The sequence below is a fragment of the Sturnira hondurensis genome, unplaced genomic scaffold (genome assembly GCF_014824575.4).
Source record: "Sturnira hondurensis isolate 20B ecotype Veracruz unplaced genomic scaffold, ASM1482457v3 Scaffold0013063, whole genome shotgun sequence".
Taxonomy (NCBI): Eukaryota; Metazoa; Chordata; class Mammalia; order Chiroptera; family Phyllostomidae; genus Sturnira; species Sturnira hondurensis.
In genome coordinates, this window is record NW_028085694.1 from 3,251,777 (window position 1) to 3,268,522 (window position 16,746).

Consider the following 16,746-nt stretch of genomic DNA (forward strand, 5'->3'; position numbering starts at 1 on the left):
AGATGCAAAAAGAAAAAAAATATGCTCAAATATCAGGGGCCCCCATTATGGCCTTTTCTGTCTCTTCCACTTTTTTCTCTTATTTCTGTCATAATATTTACACCATGTTTATTTGTCTGTTTTCCAAGAGCAGTTGACAACAGTCAATGTAAACACACCCAGTTTTAACGGTCATGTAAGAAGACAGATGGCTATTCCAGTCTGTCCGTTTGAGCTGGCCCCGCGCGGACTGGCAAGACACAAGCATTTTGCACATGCCATTTCTGTATACAGATCATACAGCTGTAAAAGCCTTGCTTGAATCCAAGTTACCATGTGAACCAGCTGGAATAAAAAAAACCCTAAACAAAGTTTTATAACTAGGTTGTTTCTTCTGAGTAGACTCCTTGACTGCTAGAAATCTGAAGCTTCACATTAATAAATTTCGAAAAATGGCTCTGGCCAGGTGAATCAGCTGGATGGAGCATCCTGCCATACACCAAAGGTTGTAGGTTCAATGTCCAGTCAGGGCACGCACCTGGGTTGCTGGTTCAATCCCCAGTCAGGGCACAACCAAGAGGCAACCACCTGATGTTTCTCTCTCTCTTCCTCTCTCTATAAAGTCAATAAATGTATCCTCAGGTGAGGATTCCAATTTTTTTTTCAGAAAATGAACAGATTTTCTGATATGCCATAATATGGACTGCTATCTTCTCTAGTTCCTTTTCCATGGTCTCTTCTACTTTTGGGGGGGGGACCCAGAACTATAAGAATAATCAGCTGTGTACAGCCTCGTAGGGTTTGAGTGATAATTGGAGAACTGTATTTTATTTTTTGTGTGAACATATCCAGTATGTACTTATCTTCAGTCAAATATAAAATAGAACCTGGCACTGAATAGCTGTGATCCTGAGGATATTACTTGGCCTCAGCTGTTTATAAGGAACTTGAACTGGAGCATCCAGAAGATAATAAGGAGGTTTAGAAGCTTTATCCCAAGTGGGTGTGCAAAGAAAATTTACATAATGTTGTTTCAACACCTTTAAGATCTCAGGTAATTTGAGAGCCAATATTAAATTAGCCCACCCCTGTGTATCACTTAATTTTCACACTAGCGCTGTGGAGTGGAAAGGGCAGATATTATCACCATTTCACAGATGGGGAAATTGAGACTCAGTTATGTACATGAACAGTAATTTCAATCCATTATTTCTGGGTTCCAAGGAGACAAGGAACGGGGAGAATCTGAAAGGAAAACTTTTTATGAAAATTAAATGTCCTCTGATGATGAAGAAGATGTTGATGATGATGGCAGCTAATATTTCATGAGTTCTCCCTGTGCGCCAGACACTGTTCTAAGTGTTTCATATGTATTAACTAATGTAATTCTCACAACAGTCGTGTGAGGGAGGTACTGAAATTATCCTAACTAGTGATGAAGGCCGTGTAAGCTCTGCTTACACAGTCTCATTCACTGCTGTGTCCCCAGCAGTTAGAATAGCACCTGACATGAAATGGGCACTCTATAAATATTTTTTGGTGAAGAAATCAGTCATAGAGAAACTAAGGTGCAGGATAATTAAGTTACCATCCTTGCCCAAAATCACTCAGCTGATAAAAGGTGAATGCAAGATTTGAACTTACACAGCTTAATCCAGAATTTTTCAAGACCATAAACTATCCTTGTATTAAAACAAAATAAGCCACCAACCAAACTAAGTGTGTGGTTTTATAGAACTCTTAAGCTACCTTGGAAAATCATGATAACTTTTTTTATTTTAGATTTAGGTTCTAGCAAAGAAACAGTTAATTGATGTAAAAATTCCAGACTTGATATATAATCCTTATGTATTGATAGACATCAGGCTTGGAAAACAATTGTTTAACAAAGTATTCTGGCATTTCTCCTGACAAATGTATGCTCTAATTAAGAATGTGATGTTTTATGTTTACATTGGTTGAGGTGCTCATTGCAAACTAGGAAAGTCTAGCTTTAATTTATCCATCACAACATAGATGTCTGAGAGATGGTGTGACCAGCTATAGAAGCTTGAGATGTGGATGGAGAGGAAGGAATGCAAATTCTGGTCACTCAAAATAAAGTACTTAAGAAAAACTGAGTCATCTGAAAGTTGCTAGTTTATAAAGATGAACCAATGAAAATCTAGAAAGAAAAATAAAACAAGAAAGGAAATGATGGATTGACTTTGAAAAGTACAAACCTAAAACATATCACTTCAAAGTGAGATTTTGGTTTCAACATAAAAGAATATTGTGAAATGTAGCACCTAACTTCAGCCAGTAGTTAATGTGACATGACAGCTCACCTGGAAATGAACTGTAAAGGAATGCTTAATTTAAAAATGATAGTGCAGATCTCAGTAGTTGAAACATTGAAGGCTTCTTAGCAAAGCGTAAGTAAATGCTTCAGTAAAAAAGTATGTTCTCTCTGACAAACAGCTAACAGCCTATGACAATAGACTATAGGCCTGTGATCATTTTCATTGTTGTTTATAATTACTTATGCAATTCTTACCTCTTTTCCATATGTTTATATTTCTTGTTTTACATTGGTAAACTGAAAAGGAAAGCCACAGATAGATTCCTCGTTATTTTTTTCTAATTATAAAACTACTAAACACATACTCATTAGAGACTATATGGAAAATACAGAAAAATGTAAAAAAAAAGATTAAATCTCAGAAGAGCTTAGAAATTTTCTTGGAGAGGTATGTTTCTGTTAAGTCCTTTAGGAATTAAAAAACAAACAATTGACTGCTATTTTGTAGTTATATGCCCATGTGGAAAATACTCAATAGGAGGGAGATAATGGTACCCATTTTTACATTTGAGAATATGAAGATGCTGGCTAAGGAAAGAAAAGATGGATTTTTTTAAAAGTCATGTTCACTGAAATCTTTTCTGATGTATATGTGTATTTATGTCTTGACAGATAACATCTTAGTTCATGTTTATGCGGAAAAACGTGTGTATGTCCAGTTGCATAATCTATACTATACCCTATTCTCACTAGTCTTATAGTCCCTTTACGAGCTTAGCCCCAATGTAATTAATAACCTTCAAAAGAAAAGAAAAGGCAAAGCACCAGGCCCAGTTGATTTTGTTGATGAATTCTCTCCAACATTTAAGGAAGAAATGACACCAGTTCTCCATAATCTCTTCCAGAAACTCATTCCTAACTTCCTAATTCATTCTATGAGGTCAGTATTACCCTGAAACTAAAACCAGATAAAGACACTACAAGTAAGGAAAATTAAAGGCCAATATCTCTCATGGGTGTAGATTCAGAGTTTCTTGAAAAAATATTAGCAAATTGAATTCAACAGTGTATAAAAAGAATTATAAACTATGATCAAGTGATATTTATTTCAGGTGTTCAAGACTGATTCATCATTTGAAAGTTACTCAGTGTCATCTACCACATGAACAGGCTAAAGAGGGAAAATCACATGATCACATCAATAGCTACAAATGAAAACATTTGACAAAATCCAACACTAATTGATGATTTTAAGAAAAACAGCTAAGCAAATTAGGAATACAGAGAAACTTTCTCAAACTGATAAAGAACATCTGCAAAATACCAACAGCTAACACTTACTTAATGGTGACAAACTAGATGTTTTGCCTACATTTTAGAGCAAGGCAAAGATGTTCTCTCTCACCACTATAATTCAATGTGTAGTGAAAGTTCTAGCTAGTGCAATAAGGCAAGAAGAGGAAATAAAGATATACACATTGGAAAGGAAAAAATAAAACTGTTCTTTGTTCACAGATGACATGATTGTCTACACAGGAAAATCCCAAAGAAATGATCAAACAAAAGACAAACAAAACAAAATAAAACTAATAAGGAAGTATAGCAAAGTCTCAGAGCACAATGTTAATACACAGAAGTTAATTGCTTGCCCTGACTGGTATGGCTTAGTTGAGCTTAGCATCATCCCACAAGGCTAAAAGATCATTAATTCAGTTCCCAGTAGGGCACATGGATGGGCTTCAGGCACTACTTTCTGGTTGAGGTGGTCCCTTATGTGGTGTATGCAAGAGGCAATTGATCGATGTTTCTCTCTCTCCTTCCTTTCCCTGCTCTATAAAAATAAATAAATAAAATATTTTTTATTGTTAATTGCTTGCCTATATACCAGTAATGAACAATTTGAACTTGAATTTTTCTTAAAAAATACTAGTTGTAATAAAGTCAAAAAAGGAAAATGAAATGAAAGAAGAAAGGAAGACAAACTTTGATATAAACCTAACAAAATATGTACAGGATTTACATGTCAAAAACTAAAAAATTCTTGTGAAAGAAATTTAAAAAGACCTAAATGAGAGATTCTTTCTTTGTGGATTGGAAGAGTCAATATTAAAAGATTAATTATCCTCTACTTAACCTATATATCTGATGCATTCCCAATCAAAATTTCAACAAGCTATTTTGTAGATATCAAAAAACTCATTCTATGGAATATATAGAAAGGCAAGAAACCTAGAATAGCCAACACAATACTGAATAAGAAACAAAAGTTGGAGGACTCACAACTCCTGATTTGAAAACTTACTATAAAGCTACAGTAATATATACACCATGGTTCACAGACCTAAATGTAAAATACAAAACTATATTTTCTTTATTATGCTATTATAGTTGTCCTGATTTTTCTCCTTTGCTCCCCACCACCCAGCACCCTCCACTCCCTTAGGCAATACCCATACCATTGCTAATGCCCGTGGGTCATGTGAATAAGTTCTTTGGCTGCTCCATTTCTTGTACTGTACTTTACATCCCCATGACTATTCTGTAACTACTTATTTGTACTTCTTTTTTATAAAGATTTTATTTATTTATCTTTAGAGGGAAAGGGAAGGAGAGAAGGAGAGAAATATCAATGTATGGTTGCCTCTTGTGAGTCCCCTGCCGGGAACTGGCCTGCAACCCAGGCATGTGCCCTGACTGGGAATTGAACCACAATCGTGTGGTTCGCAGGCCCGTGTTCAATCCACTGAGCTACACCAGCCAGGGCTCCTATTTGTACTTCTTAATCACCTCACCTCCTCACTCATCCCCCCAAACCCCATCCTATCTGGCAACCATCAAAATGCTCTCAATATCCATGATTCTGTCTCTGTTCTTGTTTGTTTTTTAGATTCAGTTGTTGATAGATTTCTATTTCTTGCCATTTGATTGTTCATAGTTTTGATTTTCTTCTTTTTCTGAAATAAGTCCCTTTAACATTTCATATAATAATGGTTTGGTGATGATGAGCTCCTTTGGTTTTCTTTTGTCTGGGAAGCTCTTTATCTGCCCTTCAATTCCAAATGACAGCTTTGCTGGGTAGAGCAATCTTAGCTGTAGGTCCCTACTTTTCATGACTTTAAATATGTCTTGTCAATTTCTTCTAGTCTACAAAGTTTATCTTGAGAAATCAGCTGACAGTCTTATGGGAACTCCCCTGTATGCAACTAACTTTTCCTTTTGCTGCTTTTAAGATGCTCTCTTTATCTTTAACCACTGACATTTTATTTATGATGTGTCTTGGAGTGGGCCTCTTTGCCTCATCTTGCTGGGGACTCTCTGTGCCTCCTGGACTTGCATGTCTATTTCCTTCACCAAATTAGGGAAGCTTTCTTTCATTATTTTTTTTATAGATTTCCAATTTCTTGCTCTTTCTCTTCTCCTTCTGGCACCCTTATGATGCAAATGTTAGATCTCTTGAAGTTGTACCAGAGGCTGCTTGATTTATCCTCATTTTTGGATTCTTTTTCTTCTTGTTGTTCTAATAGGTTGTTTTTTGCTTCCTTATGTTCCAAGTCATTGATGTGATTCTCGGCTTCATTCATTCCAGTGGATGAAGCAAATTTATTTCAATTAGTGTATCCTTCACTTCTGACTGGATCTTTTTTATGCTGTTAAGGCCCTCACTAAGTTCCTTGAGTATCCTTATAGCCAGTATTTTGAACTCTGCATCTAATAGATTGCTTATCTCCTTCTGTTTATTTATTTTTCTGGAGTTTTGATCTGTTCTTTCATTTGGGCCATGTTTCTTTGTCTTCACGTTTTGGCAGCCTCCCTGTGTTTTTTTCTATGTATTAGGTAGAACTGCTTTGACTCCTCACCTTGGTAGAATGGGCTAATATAGTAGGTGTCCTGAAGGGTCCAGTAGCACAGCCTCCCTTATCACCCAAGCTGGGTACTCAAGATGCAAACTTTTTGTGGGCTGAGTACACCCTGCTCTTGTCGTTGAGCCTTGGTTGCAGATGGCAGATCAGCAACCAAGGCCAGTCAGCTGCAAGGATTAACTGTGAGCACTTACCACCAATCTCCACCATCCATGGAGGATCAGCTGTGCAGGGGCAGGGTGGCAGTGCTTCAGTGTGGTCTGTAGCTGTCCACTGAGTGCATTGGCCCTGGGGTGTTTTGAGTGGTGCAGGCCAAGGTCAGCCCCCATCTGTATTTTCGCCAAGGCCACTGTTCCTGAGCTATAAAGCAATCTGAGATGGCTGCTACTTGTGTTGGGCTTGGAGAGTCCCAGGCAAAGCCAAGCTGTGAAATTTGGCTGACTGCTACTATTGCCAGGCCTGAGGCTCACTGAGGCCACATGTTGCTTGTTTGAGAGGATATAGAAAGTTTTGAAGTATGAGCCAAAGACCAGCTATTCCTATGGGAAAGCAACTTGGGTGGGCCTATAATTTGGGTGGGGCAGAGTCTCTGGGGATCTCCAAGGCAAATCAAACAGTGTTAGCCAGGTTGATGGAGTCTAAAATATGGTATCAGCTTGCTGGCTCTGTGGAAGCAGTGTTTAGAAAAGGGACAATGGCCTCTGCTCACCTTAATGCCAGACACTTCAGTCTCTTCCAGTATACCATCAATGCCTTTCAAGCTGCTACCCCAGTGCTGGAGCTCAGACAAATGAGTCTCAGTAGGTGAGTCCTTGTGTGGGTTCTTTAAGAGGAACTGCATGGGACTCTGGAAGTTTCTTTTACTGACTCAATCCTGCTGGTTTTTGCAGCCAGAATTTGTGGGGACTTTCCTTCCTGGCATTGGAACCCTGAGCTAGAGGGCCTGATGTGGGGCTGAGACTCCTCACTCCCAAGATATCCCTCCTGAGTTTTTATCCACTACACATGGGTTAGGGACATGCCCCTTCCTCATTTGCACCCCTCCTACCATTCTAGATGGATGTGGTTTCTTTAATTCCATAGTTGTCAGACGTCCATCCATTTTAATTTCTGACCATTCTCAGCGATGGTTGTTCTATATTTTAGTTATCATTTTGATATGGTTGTGCAAAAAGGTGAGCCATGTCTGCCTATGCTGCCATCTTGACTGAAAGTCTAAAATGTCTTGAAGAGAAACATAGGAGAAAATATAGGTGACCTCAGGGTTGGCAGCAAGTTTTTAGATATAACACTAAATGCATGATCCATGGGGAGAAAGTGATAAATGCACTTTATTAAAATTAAAACTCCTACTCTGTGAAAGAAACTGTTGAGAATGGAAGACAAGCACAGATGGGAGGAAATATTTGCAAAACACATATCTGATAAAGCAAGTTCAAAAATTCAAAGAGTTCTTAAAGCTCAACAATAAGAAAACATCCTAATTAAAAAACTGGCAAGAGGTCAGAACAGACTTTTCACCAGAGAACATGTGTAGTCAGCAAATAAATATACTATGTAAAGATGCTCAATATCATTGTTAACAAATTGCAGTTTAAAGTGAGATAACACTACCCATCTATTAGAATGGTGAAAAAATGATGGTGCAAGTCTCCAGCAAGGATACAGAACAACAGAAACTCTCGTTCGTTGCTAATACGAGTGAAAAATGCACAGCCATTTGGTCACTTCCTTTCAAAGCTAAACATAACAGTCTGGCAGCCATGCCCCAAAGGTATTTACCCAACTGACTTGAAAACTATACCACACAAAGCCCTGCATATGACTATGGCAGCTTTATTCATAATTACTAAACCTGGATGTTGTTCTATGGGTGAATGCACCTTTATGTGGTACATCCACATAATTAATCAGCAATAAGAAAAAATGAACTATAAAGCCCTGAAAAAGACATGGATGAATTTTAAATGCGTATTGGTAAATGAAAGAAGCCAGTCTGAAAAGCCTCCGTACTGTATTATTCCAATTGTATGACTTTCTGGAGAAAGCAAAACCCTAGGGATAGTGGGAGATTGTTGGCTGCCCAGGGTTGAGGGAGAGGAGTGTTGAATACGTGAAGCATGTGGGGTCTCGTGAGACAGTGAGACTATTCTGTGTGATACTGTAATTATAGATACATGACACCATGAATCTGTCAAACTCGTAGAAAATTACAAGACAGAAAGTGAACTTTAATGTATGTAAGTTTTTTTAAAAATCACTTTGGAGGTTGAGAGCCCAGAATTGAAAGCAGAATGTAGTGTAAGAAAAAAATCTAACTACTAACAAACAACCTCTCTGAAGGGGGTAGAGGAGAGAGCCACTGGCATAAGTGACTTTGGAAGTAATTGGAATCTGTAAGATTAAAAGCAAAAGAAAAAGTACATAAGCACTGTAGTTGACAAAATTGTTGTCTTTGGAGATACAGGTTAGCAATTCTGATACTGCAGTACGTATGTACTGGAACTGAAGAAAAGGATGGCAGATGGTGGGAGCTGGTAGAGTTAGAGTTTACAGATAAGAAAAGCTAAATGATTTCTATTGTAATAGATTACAGTCGGAGACATCAGTATGAGTTCATGTTTATACAGATGGTTTCATAGGGAAATATTCATAGATACATGGGTTAATATATGCAAATATATTTCTCTTTCTATCAGCTGACAGGACCCAGACTAACACCACCCCAGCAGCAATGATCACACCTATCCCCAGACCTTGATTTCGAATACCATTCTCCAATAAAGGGAACCAGGATTCCTTGGAGAAATAGCTGATTCTAGGACTTGATCAGGAAACATACAAGATGAACCTAGAGCATTGTCTAGTGCCCGAAAACTTGGAAGCACTTTTAAAAACACACACAACGATAGAGTATGTCAAAGGGACACAGGAGCCAACTGAGAGAGCTCCAATGGCTGCTGATGGAACCATCTGCGCAACAAAGTGAAAAAAGTCCTATTGGGTTATATCCCAGAGTATAAAGTAAATATACTCAAGTCCATACTGGTGTAAATAAGTGACTGAATAAATAAATACGTATGTGAGGAAAGACAAATCTCTCACGCACAGGGATGCCAAGTAATTTATGTAGATACTGTGCCTTCAAAGAGACGGAGCAAAAACTCCCCAGAGCTTGATTGTGATTGGGGTATAGTGACTTCCTCTCAAAGGTACAAAATAGAAAGAGGGAGAAAAGGTGGCCTTACAGAGCAGAAACCTGACAAACCCTGTCATAACCAGGTGATCAAGGTCAGTATTAATAATGATAAGTCATGTTGACAGTATGTGCTCTTGCTATAATGTGATGAAAATGGCACTTTACCTCTGTGGTCTTTGTCCCCCAAATCCACAGACTCAGTCTAATCATGAGAAAAACATCAGGCAAGTCCAAATTGAGGGACATTCTGCAAAATACCTGACCAGCAGTCCTCAAAACTATCAAAGTCATCAAAAACAAGGAAATTCTGAAAAATTGTCACAGTCAAGAGGAGCCTAGAAGACATGATGACTAAGTGCAATCTAGCATAGTGTCCTGGATGGGATCCTGAAACAGATAAAGGACATTAGGTTAAAACTTGGGCAATGTGAGTAAAGTATGCCCTTCAGTTAATAAAACTGCACCAGTTCATTTATAGTGCATTGATGTGTGGTAACAGATGTGCCATGCTAATGTGTGAAGTTAATTGAAAAGGAAATTGGTTACAGGGATATATGGGAAGTATGTACATGGGTAGCTTCATAATTTTTCTGGAAATCTAAAACTGACCTACAAAGAAAGTTTATTTTTTTAAACGTTACCCAGATTTTCCTGTGCTGCTGTCCAAAGGGTCGCTGCATTACACATCTCCAGGAAACATCATTTTTACACAGTTCACTGGGAGTGGTCTCTCCTGTGGTACTTCTCCAACTTTAGTGGCTTTTTCCTAACAATGATGATGTCCACCATGCATCAGTTTACATTTTCCCTGTGTAACTTCTCACAGATTGATTTAGATCCTACTGCACTGGTTTCCTCAGCAGGGGATGGTTGGGCTGGATGTGTGACTGGTGTTTTTCAGTAAGAGGCAGGAAGACCATCACTCGCCCTCTTGTTAAACAGGCATCCTCAGCCCAACCACATACGTGCAGAGGCTGAAGATGGAGCCAAGTCAGGGAGCTCTGACTGGCTTCTCCTGTCCTGGCCTGTGACCTGCACTCCAGACCCCTCCCCACCCCTGACCTCAGTTGTGGGCTGGGACCCACAGGATGGCACAAACTGCAGTACGGGTGCTCCAGACTTCTGAACCAGGAACCAATGCAGCTGGGCTAAGAAAGCCCTGGGAATATGGGAACTAGGGTGAAAATGTCAGCAGCAGCATCTCTGAACACTTTCCCAACATCTGAAGAAATGCTGAGTTCTCCAGCTAACTAGAGTGAGAATCTGAAAGAAAACCTTTTGTTGACTACTATAAAAATTTGGGGATATAACTGAAATGTTAAATGAAATACTAAATCCCCATGAAATGTGAGACCTTCTCCTGGTATTTGGTCCATAAATTGTGTTCCAGTAGATTTGAGACCATCAAGTTCCCCCCATTCCAGACCAAAGCAATGCTCTTTCACTTTTTGTTCCTATAAATTATAAACCCCAGATGTGTCAAGTTATGTAATGAAAACCATACAAAAAGAAATTTGATTTTAAGGAACTTCATAAATTTTTTGTTTTTCTGAGGTTTATTGGCTTTATTTTAATAGGACAGAAGAAAACTTGAACCTTTCATGTTTTTGCTTTTTTCAAGCTGGAGGAAGATCCTGAGTTGTTAGGGCTAAAAGGAAAAATGCTTTTCTCAGGCCAATTTTTTTTTTTCTAACAGAGTAGGTCCAGTTGCTAAGATAAGCCTCTTGCTGAATCAAATGTATGTTTTTGTATTTTGTCTCGGATCTTATCTGTCTGCAGCAGCAGCAAGCTTCATAACAAATGAAGTTCAAAGAGATGAAGCTGCGGTTGTAGTCTCTTACCCTGGTGTTTTCAAAGAGCCCTACACACATGGCCATTCTGCCCGTCCTCATCAAACTCTTTGAAAGCTTATCTGGTGCCACCATTTCCTACAGTGTTTCCGCAAAGCGCCCGTAATTTGTAAGCATTAGTGGTATGTGGTGTGTAAATATACTTGATAGTTACATTACTAAGACATCGTTAAAGGCCATCTTTTAAAGAATCTCAGCATGATGTGAGGTTTTTATTTTTAGTGTTTAAAATCAGAGTTTTCTGCAATTATTTTGCATACATTCCAGCTGACTTCCTCAATTTCCTCTTTCGTTCAGGAGCAATATGGCTTTTATAGTGCAAATCAGTTAAATAGATGCCATTTAGGGGTAGAGATGGTGGTAGAGATGGTTTTATTTCATGCGTGTAGGATAATGCTGCAGGAAGATGCTACAGATTATAGGGAGAGCTATGTATATGAAGGTTGATAAAAAGAAACATTTTTAAGGCTTTAAGATTTCCCCTGGAATGCATGGAATTCAGGCTAACCTTGGTTTTCCTCAAAGGACCCTTCCTGTTTGCTTAAATCCTCAGAAAATATGATTGGGCTTTTCAGTCAGCTAAGTTGTGAGAGTGGTCGGGTGCCCAACCCTGAAGAGGGGGTCTGTCAACCTTTGGGGGGTCTGGAGCAGTGATGCTGGGAATGAGACTGGCATGATGGGAGGGATGGAGACTAAAATTCCTAGAACGCAATCCTACTGAACCCACTTGCCTCTCTGTGAATGGGGCTCTTGACCACAGGCCTGGCTTCCCTCTCCTCCCCTCCCACTTACTCAGCAGAGGACTGACCCAGCCCCGCCAGGAGACAGCTGTCCTTGGCTAGAGCCAGCTCCTGGCTGCACGCTGTGCTCCCCACAGCCTTCCAGCCCAGCCAGCTTGGCTACAGGGGCCTCAGATTTCATCTCCAAGTGCTAACAGAGACCCTTCATTAAAATCAGATTTTTTTTCTGGTAATTTGATAATTTCTCAGTTGGTGGGGTTCACCCACAAAAATTGTCTTCTAGAAAATAAAATGTAATTCAATGTTATCTTGCATGGTGTTACATGTCAGAGTATTATGCGATGAAAGCTGCTGAGAGAACGGAGTTTGGTTAAAAACACCGGTTCAGTTGTCTGATCCACTCCACATCTTACCACACCAATCTAAACTCTTTCTCTTTTAGAAATTAGACCTAAGTTTTTAAGAGCAGTATTATTTGGGAATGTTACACGCTTCATGAGCATGATCACACTAATGAGACACTATCTGTAGAAGGAAACCAAAATCACAGTCATATGCAGACTGTGACAACATGAGTGACTTGCTTAAAGTAAAAAAAAAAAATCAAGAAAGATCTATTGTTTTTTCATACGTCGAGGTAAATTTTATGTAAATATACCCTAACATAAGCAAGCTCAAAACTCAAAAGTATAAATATCAACATAGATAAGTCAGAAAATTATTTTATCTTTTTACTAAGGCTTTTGTGATACAATTTTAGAAGTAGGTAATTCCTGTTGTAGGATTCATGGAGAACTTGATTTATTTAAAACTGCAGCCCACATATCATTTTTTAATTATTGAAATATGCTCAGTGAAATAAGTCAGAGCAAAAAAAAAATACCATATGATTTCACTTATATGTGGAATCTAAAGAACAAAATAAACAAAGAAAATAGAAACAGACTCCTAGACCGATGACTGCCAGAGAGGAGGGGTGTCAGGGGACTGGGTGAAAAAGGAGATAGGATTGAGAAGGACAGCATAGGAGATATATCCAATAATAGTATAATAAATACGTATGATGCCAGGTGGATACTGGAAATACCAGGGGCGATACTTTGTAAAGTGTATGATTGCCTAACCACTGTGCTGTGCACCTGAAACTAATACAAAGTACTGTAATATTGAAGGTTAACTATAATTGAAAGAAATTTTTAAATTAAAAAATGTGTTCTTGAATTAAAAAAAATACATTATACAGTCTGAAGAGTGTTATAATATAACTGAACAGCTGAAAGAAAAATAATAAATGAATGTGTGTATTTATTACACAGATTATGAAATCAAAACTTAGAAGACTCCCATATGCCTCTTGTCAGTCACAGTCCTCCCCACAGAGGGAACTGCTGATCTGAATTTGATGTGAGCCTAGTCCCTAGTTTTTCCTTGTAACTTGATCACCTAGGTATTTTTCCTCCCAAATATGATAGTTTTTAATTTGTTTGTTTTTGACCTTTGCATCAATAGAATCATACTTTATGTTTTCTCTTTGACTTCTTTTGCTTATCATTACTGTGTATTGTATTCCAGAGTATGAATATATATAATTTATTCATCCATTTTACGGCTGATTTACATTTGAGCTGTTTCCAGCTTCTTGCTATTACGAGCAGTCCTGCAGTTAATAGTCTTAAACAACTCTCCCTGGCCACATATGCAAGAAATTCTCTCAGTTTGATACCTAGGATTTGGGTTATAAGGTGTGTGTGTGTGTGTGTGTACACACACATATATATGTACACATATGCATATATATTTTTTCAGCTGTACTAAGTAATGACAAAATGGTTTCCGAAGTGATTGTTTTCATTTATGTTCCCACAAGCAGTGGATGAAAGTGCCCATTGCATCACACCCCCTCCAACATTGGATATTACTTGATTTTGGTGTTTTTCAGTGTAGTGACTATGAAATGGTATCCCACTGTGAGTTTTATTTCTCTGATTACTCGTGAGGTTGGATATCTTTTCACGTATTTACAGACCATTAGTGGTTTCATTCATTAGTCATTCATTCAACAGATACTGTTTGGGTACCTCCCATATGCCAGGGACTGTCCGGGTCTTTTCCACTTTAATCTGTACCTGTTGATTGCCTGTTTTTCTATTGGGTTGTTTTCCTTTTTCAAAAAAGTTCTTTATATGTTCTGGAAACATCTTTTGTTATATGTTTTGCCTTTTTATTCTGTGGTATTGTTTTGATGAACAGTAACGCTTAATTTTAATGTAGTCAGATCCTTTTTCTTATATTATCTTTTAAAAAGCCTTAGAATTCTGTCTTTCAAATTTAAGACCTTACTTCCATTTGAAGTGTATTCATATACATTATATGAAGAAGGGATCCACTTTCTTCCTTTTTTCCCCAAATGGAGAACCAACTTTTCCGGCATCATTACTGGATGCTCTGCCCTTTACCTGCTGATCTACGATGCTCTCTTTGCCATGAGTCACATCCCTATAGGTACGTGTGGGTCTGTTCCTGGGATCTCCCTTCTATTTCATTGTTCTGGTTGATTCTCTATGCCAGTTCCATGGCACCACACTGTATTAATTACTCATCATAAAAAGAAAAGGATAGTCATTGTTTTGGAAGTTAAATGCATAGTGCCTGACACATATTAAGCACACGGTAGATGTCATTTTTTATTACTTTACTACAGAACACATTTTAATATGTTGTTTTAAATAATATCTAGAACTCTGTAGAGAACTAGTGAATAGTCAGTGGAAATAACCACTTCTTTTAGTACTTGATCTGATCAGAGACTTAAGACATATACATGCATAGTCATTGCCTTTGCTTCTCCCGAAGCCTGTTGGACCAGGTGAACGATAGACTTGCAGCTTCTTCACTCATCCTCCATCTGCAGTCTCTTAGAAAGGCTAAATGAGGGAGGCTTGACTTTGGTAGTCTTTATTTTCGGAATTCAGTTTTGAAAGAGAAAATGATGTGAAAAATAAAGAAGCATATCCAGGAAAGACTTTCAGTGATAAGTATCTGGAACATCCAGTATTCTACACTGTGCTTCTGTTCTGTGTTTTACTTTTTATAAACCACCTCAGAGTCTTCATAAGTAAACCCATTTATTTGATGAAGGAGAGGGAAGTGCCACAGTTTAACTATTACTGAAAGCAATGTTCTTTGCTGTGTTGGTCTTGGACTTCCACAAACTACTTGATTCCAGATGTTAAACTGTTTTTTCAGAAGCTTTGTTAAAGTGCCAGAGCATTAGATTTTTTAAGGCATTTCCAAACCCCAGCTGATTATCGCAACACACAGGAATCCAAACTTTCAAAGCTCAGCTTTGGCTCTGAAGTGTATCAGCAGCTGCAAAAAATATGTGCGAAGGCACAGGTTCACAGGCCTGGGATCCAGTGTCCTTACGTGGTAAAACTGTAAGTTTCCTTCACTTTCTGAGTGTCAGAGACTTGGTTCAGTAGTTTAAAGAACTCTGAATTTTCTCAATGCCATCAAAACAAATTGCAGTTTGATGATGGTAATAGTCATGTCACAAGGTGATATGTGGGCTCTAAGTAATATTATAGGTTGTTTTAAAATTCTTTAACTTTATTAATTCTACCCATGTGTACACAGTGATGAATTTATTTTACATTTTACCCCAGCTGTGTATTTCAAAATACATGAACAAAATAACCTTTCCTCAAGTTATTTTGCATTGATACACATTTACCATGTGTATTTTTCTTGAGAGGCTTCATTGTTCCCCAGGGAACCAACTTTGTGCTTCCCAGGGATGGAGAGAGTGTCTTCTCCATCCACCCCACCTCCCTCCAGCGGATGGCAGAGGAATCGTCCGTGGTGCCTTCCACGTAATGGACGTGGGAAGAGGTGGGAGTAGGAGAGAAACAAGGGTAACTTTGAGCTGCATCTTAGCAACTGGTTGATAGTGAAGACGAGGGGAAGACTTTTTAAATAGGGGGATGACTAAGCAAACACAAAGAGGCAGCGATAACTAAGAGACTATAGCCATAGGAAGGCGGTTTCCCTAAGTAGAGGGGGCATTGTGGTTTACTAAGAGGGGAGACAATGGGCAGAAAATCCTAAAAGGTGAAATTCAGTGTTCCAACAGCAGGCTATTTTTGTGTCCATTTGGGTCATTTAACAAACTAGGACATCTAGCATGATATAGTAGACATCACATTCAATAAATTCTTGTTGTCAGATAGAGTTGAGTTATAATGAGAGTTTACAGTAAATGAGAGACTTTCCGGGCCTTAAACCAAAATGTTTTAAAATCAGTTTTTAAAAAGTTCTATTTCCTACCACTAATACTATGCCTGGAATCTGTTACATTAAGGAATTTTTTTTAAAAAAAACCATCCAATGCCTCTTTCTTCCCTAAATTCTCCAAGTACATTCTATATTGGCAGGATAATTTAGAAGGAAGTCCTGATGATATCAGTGCAGAAAATTCCTCCAGGCCTGAGTAAGGTAAAGATTCTGCTTTTGTCCTTCCCTAATTCCTTTTCCAGCTATAGATTGGCCTGTGCAATGCAGAGCAGAAGCCAGCATGGCCAGACTACTTCTAAGGATTCCTCAGCAGCAGTCTCCATGGGGAGCCTCAGGTGGTAGTGAAACACCACAGTTTACCCTCAAACGGCTCAGCAGTGGTCATCATGGCTGCTCTCTGGATGTCTTTCTCACAGTCATTACGTTTCGGGCCCACTAGAATTCATTTCTGCTGCCACGGCATCTGGATTTAGACAAATAGACACTGAGCAGTCATTTTGCGAAGGGCTGGGATCCAGAAATGAAAGACAGACACCGTGACAGC

At 38.5% G+C, this 16,746-nt stretch overlaps 1 protein-coding gene across 1 annotated transcript in view; it reads left to right on the forward strand.

Annotated features, from left to right (window-relative positions):
- DDAH1 (dimethylarginine dimethylaminohydrolase 1) overlaps window positions 1-16,746 on the forward strand; it is a 142,284-nt gene that overhangs the window by 38,364 nt on the left and 87,174 nt on the right. The gene's annotated exons all lie outside the window — the stretch shown is intronic.